Source organism: Rousettus aegyptiacus, unplaced genomic scaffold (assembly GCF_014176215.1).
Source record: "Rousettus aegyptiacus isolate mRouAeg1 unplaced genomic scaffold, mRouAeg1.p scaffold_m13_p_1, whole genome shotgun sequence".
Taxonomy (NCBI): Eukaryota; Metazoa; Chordata; class Mammalia; order Chiroptera; family Pteropodidae; genus Rousettus; species Rousettus aegyptiacus.
This window is the reverse complement of record NW_023416284.1, coordinates 108,417,799-108,424,414: the sequence shown is the minus strand read 5'-3', so window position 1 is coordinate 108,424,414 and position 6,616 is coordinate 108,417,799.

Here is a 6,616-nt window from a genome sequence, read left to right as displayed (position 1 = left end):
AAAGCAGATAATATGGTATGTTTTGTAAGAATATGTATACTTTGGAACTACTCTGTACATGTTACTCATTTATATTTTAACCACATTCTTGTTTCTTTTCATGCTTAAATGCATTGCCTTTTAAAATTGATTTTCACTTTATAATATGTTCTGTGCCTGACTTTTTCCAGGTCACCAGAAACTCTTTGCAACTTTCTAAAGGTAGCTTCGTTTCCCTCTTTACTTTTTACTGTGGGAGAGAACTGATCAGTTCCATCTTAATCAGAGAGCGGGCAAGAAGTTGCCTTTTTAGCATTCTCAATTAGATTGCTGAATACCGAGCATCCCTACTGTATTCTTTTTGATGTCCTTGTTTCTTTCTCTCTCCTCTTGGCAAAATAGAAAGAGACAAGAATTATGCAGCAGCATGAAGCCTCTGGTCTGAATGAAAACTCTGTGATTGTCTTTTTCTAACCAACAAGTTCTCTGACAGACAGCTTCTAAATTGCCTTAAACTCCCCTCCCAGTAGATATGCTAGATGCTTACTAATTAATTTGAACTGAATGGCCTTTAGCAACTCTCATTCACAGAATTAAATCTCAGTGCTCTGTAGATTTGAAAGAACTATACCTTCCAAGAGTATAACATTTTACAACCTGGATATGGTTTGTGAGCAAATATATAATAATTTCTATAAGTAGCAAGTTAAGTCTAGCTATTTGTAGAACATACTACAAAGAATAGGAAGTATTTGTTGATGAGAACTTTAGGCATTAAACTGAGTTATTTAAGTTTGATAAAATTTTAAGTACATATTATGTTTGGCAACATAATGAAAAGAACATTTGACCACAGTGCATCTTTTTCTGAAAATCTAGAGTGTTCTCTGATTATTTATTTGTATGTAAGTGATAGGGAAGTAAAATCAGATTCTAAAAGATAAACTGAATTATTATTTCAGAAGCTGATAAAAGTAATGCTAGGAGTAGATGAATATTGTCAAAGAACAAAATGATAGTTGATTAGGAATGTTTATATCAATAATGGTTCTGTAATGCTTACTAAAAAAGAAACTACAAAAATAATCCCCTATTATTATCTTCGCCCTTACTGAAAATAATTTTTAGAAAAAGGAATGCCAGTAATAGGATACATTACTGGAACTGAAATATTTTCTGTGGTAAGTGTTGAGTACATATTTTATTGCTCGCAAATGTATCTTTCTTCAAATTTACATATGTCATCACTTAATGCACTTGGCCACAGCAGGACACCTCATAGAGGTTTTTTTTTTTTCCTATGCCTATAAGTGATTTAGCAGACGGCAGGCAGTATGGATTATTTTTGTCTCCCAAAAGTTTATATGTAAGATCCTAATCCCCAGTGCAATGATATTTGGAGGTGAGACCTTTGGGTGGTGATTAGATCATGAAGGTGGCACCTGCATGAATGAGATTAGTGCCTTTATGAAAGAGATGGCAGAAAGCTCTTTTGTCCCTTCTGCCATGTGAGGACACAGCAGAAAGATGGCTATTTTTGAACTAGGAAATGGACTCTGCTAATGCCTCGTCCTTGGACTTTCCAGCCTCCACAACTGTCAGCAGGAAATTTCTGTTTATAAGCCACCCAGTCTTCGATATTCGGTTATAGTAGCTCAAAGGAATGAAGACATCAGGCCATGCCTAAGGTATTTGCAGCCTGGATGTTCTCAACTTTGGTTGTTCATCAGAAATTAGTATGGATATTTTTAAGCATACATAAATCTTATCCAGACTTACTGAATCATAATCTTCAGAGGGGAGATCTTTACACCAATACTTTAGAGTTTCACAGATGAGTCTGATGTGTAGCCCAGCTTGATAACTACTCATGTAGACCAATTCTCTTAAGAATGCGAGAGAAAATTAAAACCAACATAATTATTTCCTCTGTGTTAAATTATATTGAGACCAGGCCATGCTTTCTTATCTCTATGTTAAATAAAAGCATTAAGGAAAAATATTTGCTCTTGGAAGATAAATCTGTGAAACAACTGAAAATGCTTACTTATCAAGGGTGACAGTTTAATCATCAGAACTGACTTCAAGACCCTTGCCTCACTGTGCTCACAAGACCAAAGCTATTATGTGATAAAATCTACTAAATCCTGAGTAGTCTTGCCTTGTAAACTGACCTTTAAATTTCCTAGTCCAGGCCATAATTCCTTAGGAATATTCTCCCTGACTCTCACTCTTTTTAGAAGCTTCTAAGACTGTGAAGGTGGTTTTCCCCCTGATGAAAATGTATCTAATAAACTTAGCTTTAGATCAATAGGTGTTGTTGTTAAGTTGGAAGTTACAGTTAAGTCATCACTCAGCTGCATAAATTATATATTAACAACCACTAGGTTTTTTTTTTAAAGACGAAGTTTGAAAGGCATAAATCACATAGGTACAAACCAATAACTTGAATTAATATGGCATTTTTGCAAATGTTACATTGGTTTTTCCCATCCACAGATTATTTTGTACTTGAGTTAGCTCTAGGATTCTGCAAACTTTGATATTCCAGAACATCTCAGTTTGACACTTTTACCTGAATCAGCTGTGAAAAAATTCTAACTTTCATTTTTTCCTGAAAACCTTAAACTGTTCAAGCATAGGAATCCAAAATCTAATTTTTTTTTTATTATAGTCATTTTGTTGCTGTTCCCATCCATTAATATATGTGTTAAACCAATTAGGAAAATATTTCCTATGGCTATTAGGCAATTATGACATTTACTTCAGCTTCATCTTTGTCAAATCCTCCTTGAAATAATTGTTTCTATTTATTTTACTTTATTTAGCTTAATATTACCCTATACAAAATCTGAACTTATATCTGACTTTAGACACAAACTTCAAAAATTTCTGAGAAGATATGTCTGAGCCATAAACTGAGGTTCCAAAAGAGAAAATACTCAAGATAAGAACCTATCAAAAATAAATAAATAAATAAATAAATAAATAAATAAATAAATAAATAGATAGATAGATAGATAGATAGATAAATAAATAAAAGATAGTCTGAGAGGAAGAAACATTTGGGGTAAATAACCTACAGACAAACAGGAATATTTGTGACTAACGAGCCTGGATTTTTTTCAAGGGCACACATGTATAAAAGAAAACTAAGAATCGATGTGACAGAGTGGGATGATGTGAGAGTCCACAAATGTAAGCTAAAATCCAGAACAAGCCTCATGTTGTACTCCCTCCAAATAAGAATTAAATTATTTTAAAGTTAAATTTGGCCAAAAAAGACCTTTTAAGTTGTATAGCATGAAGAAGAAAAGACACTGAAATTGAGAAATTGGACAGAGCAGTTACGTCTATTCCTTGAGAGTGCATGGTTATAGGCTAAAACCTTTAAAAATTTTTTGATTAATTCTTAAACTCCATTTTTAACATAAAAGAAGATAGACTTTAAAAATAAATTTTGCTGTATTCATTTGTGATCTGTTATTTGTGGACATGTCTGGTTTGAGGTGATAAATCAAGGAATTAGAAAAAGTGACACAGCAGTTAAGCTCAAAAGGATGTTTACTCTAGATTTAAGAATATGGAATCGAGCTGCAACTTCAGATTCAACTATTATATATGACATAGTGTAGGTTAGGACTCTATGGCATGTTTTTAATAGAATGAGCATTAGATTTATCCATTATAATTTGTTTTTCATTTTATTTGATAATGTTGGGATCAGTGGTAAAGACAGCAAAGGTATGCACAGAGTTTGCACACCCAAATCTCAACATCAGAGAAAACATTTGCTAATATATCAGTACCTAGGCCCCCAAACTGGGTGTATGTAGATACAGATATATTAAAACATTAGTATAATACAATATGTAAAGTTTTATAACATTTTTAACTTTACATATTAATGTTTGTTAAAAATATTTGTCAATAATTTTTCATTTCTGCTTAGAGACTGAATTGGATCATGATTTAACTATCAAACTGTTGCTAAAATGTTAATGTTTTAGTCCCAAAACACTCATAGCTGTAACATTTTCATATATTACTAATTATTTTCTTCAGATAAACTCCTAAAAGTACCAGTTCTGGGTCTGAGGCTATCTACATCTTTAAGGTTTTTCTCTTACCATTTATGCTGTAAAAGTCTCATTGGTAGAAATTTATTGATGAAAAAATGTAAGAAATTGTATATGTAAAAAAAATAAAGGCAAGTGGCAGTACCTTTACTACTTCATAATATGATATTTTAATAGGCATATCAAGTTGAAAACAGATGAGGAAGTACTAAATATAGGATCAGAGGATCTGGATCAAATTCCTACAATGTCACCTACTACTAGTGTCTCTAAAGTAATGCATAGATCTTTATCAACCTATTTCATCATCTGCAAAGTTGGTTTAATAATATCTATTATAGCAATCTCTCATGCTTGTTTAAGTATTGGTATGAAACAAAGTTCATAAGCACTTATAAAAATATATCAGAGTTTTTACTAAGGTCAGGGCTAAGTGGAAGTCACAACTAGACCTCAAAGAGTATCTACACTATTCACAGGAGCCCCAGTGTGGCTAAAGAGGTCTAGAATCTAAATAATGTTCTTTACCAGTCGCAGACTTCAATAAATATGTCATTCATAGACGTAGTTACTACTTAAAGTAAGAGAGGATATAGTTTTCTTCTATTATTACATCAGATATTATACTCTGTAGTTTAAATAACAGCAATCATCTATCCTTCACAGTTTCTGAGGTTAAGAATTTAGACACAGAACAGAAGGCACACTTTTCTGGATTGTCTGGAGCCTCAGTTGGAACACCTGAAGGTTAGAGGCTGACAGCTTCTGAAGGCTCCTTTATGTGCATTCCTGGCTGTTAATATTAGTTGTGAGATGAAGGTGTAGTTAAACTCACTTCAAACATCTATATGTGACCTTTGTAAGTGCTCTTACAACATAGTAGATGGTTAACACGGTTGTTAGGTTCTATGGACCAGCATTGAGAGAGAGACAGAGACAGAAAGATAGAAACATGAGAACCAGGAAGAAAACACCTTGTCTTTATGACCTAGCAACTAATCATAGAAGTCACACGGAATCTTATCTACTACATTCTACTGGTTGAGACAATTTCAAAGGCCCACTCTGATTCAAGAAGAGGGAATACCTCTCACTAGAGGTGCAGCCAATGTCACATTGTAAGATTACCACATGAAATGAAATATATCTTGGTGAGGCCATATTTAGAAAATACAGTGTTATACAGAGCCATAATATAACCCCCCCTAGAACTTTTAATTCTCCTCTCCTCCTTAAAGTCGTAAAAGCTACACTCTTCTTCTCAGGCACCATCTTGTGGAGGTACCATGGGTAGTGATGTGGGGTAGAAAACTTGATAAATCTGAGCCATTAAAAAGACTGAGCATTATAAAAAGCTCCCTTGAAAATTGTTAGTATTAACTAAGTAGTAGACTGAGTTGAATTAATGACTACTATTCTAATATATAAATATTTACTACCCAATGTGTAGGGCTTGGAAGAAAGATTCACTTAGTTATATATAAAAATACATAAAATTAAAAAAATATATTTTCAACACCTTAATTTAAGTGTGTTAAATTTTTTACTCTGTGTTCATTAAATAAGGTTTGTTAAAAAATTACCTATAATTTAGAGATTCTCAATATTATAGACAGTTGCTTGCTTGTATTTAATATAGTAAGTTGCCTGATTATGATGAAATATTAAAATTATTAAAGTTGAAAAAGTATCATTCGAGGGACAGTTTTGAAATAGAAAAATGGCTGTTTTTTGATAGGCCTCTATAACTATACATCTATTAAGCAGGGATGTTATAACTATTTGAGGGGAAGATCTAAACCTATGATTGTTTTGCTGATGCCCCAGAGTAAATCTCAAATGTGGTTGATTTGGGGGAAATGCACTGTCAGATATGATTGTCTTACGTGATTCGTGCATGCCAGAGTGAACAAAATGAAGCTCTCAATATTAGTGCATATAGTGAGAAGAGAAGGCAAGCTTTGGACATAAAAGATAAAATAGCTGCTTTTTTCTCAGAACAATAGGTACCTGGAGATTCTTCTCCTTTAAGCTTGCTAAGGAGCCATGATGGGGGTTCTTCTGTTCAGATTTTTCCCTTTCGTTTTTTTTCTATTTTTTTGTTTGTTTTGTTTGGTTCTCCTTTTTGTTTACTTGAACTTGTCTTCTATTTCCTGTACTCAAATTCTTAACTTCCCATGTATATATCTATAAATTCTGATTTTTTTGGTTGGTTTTCCAGAGAATGATATTCCAGTATCATCACAGGAAGTTTTAAAACTTGTTTGGGAAAGATAGAAGGAGGTTTTGTTTGTTTGTTTTTGTTTTTGTTTTACTGTTTTATATGCACATTTTTACCTAATTTATGTACAGCTTTGCTCCCTGCCCTTCTGTATGCTTGCCTCTTTATATTAAGATTTATCTGGGGAGGGGTTGGTGTTAAGGAGGGGTAATTATCTATATTTGTTTAGGGTAAAAGCCTGAAGGTATAGCAATCCCTTTAGAGTTTGCTCCCTTCACACTCTCACATTCTGCCTTGCATATGACATCAACCTTCTGAGGCTCTCTGGGGTACCACG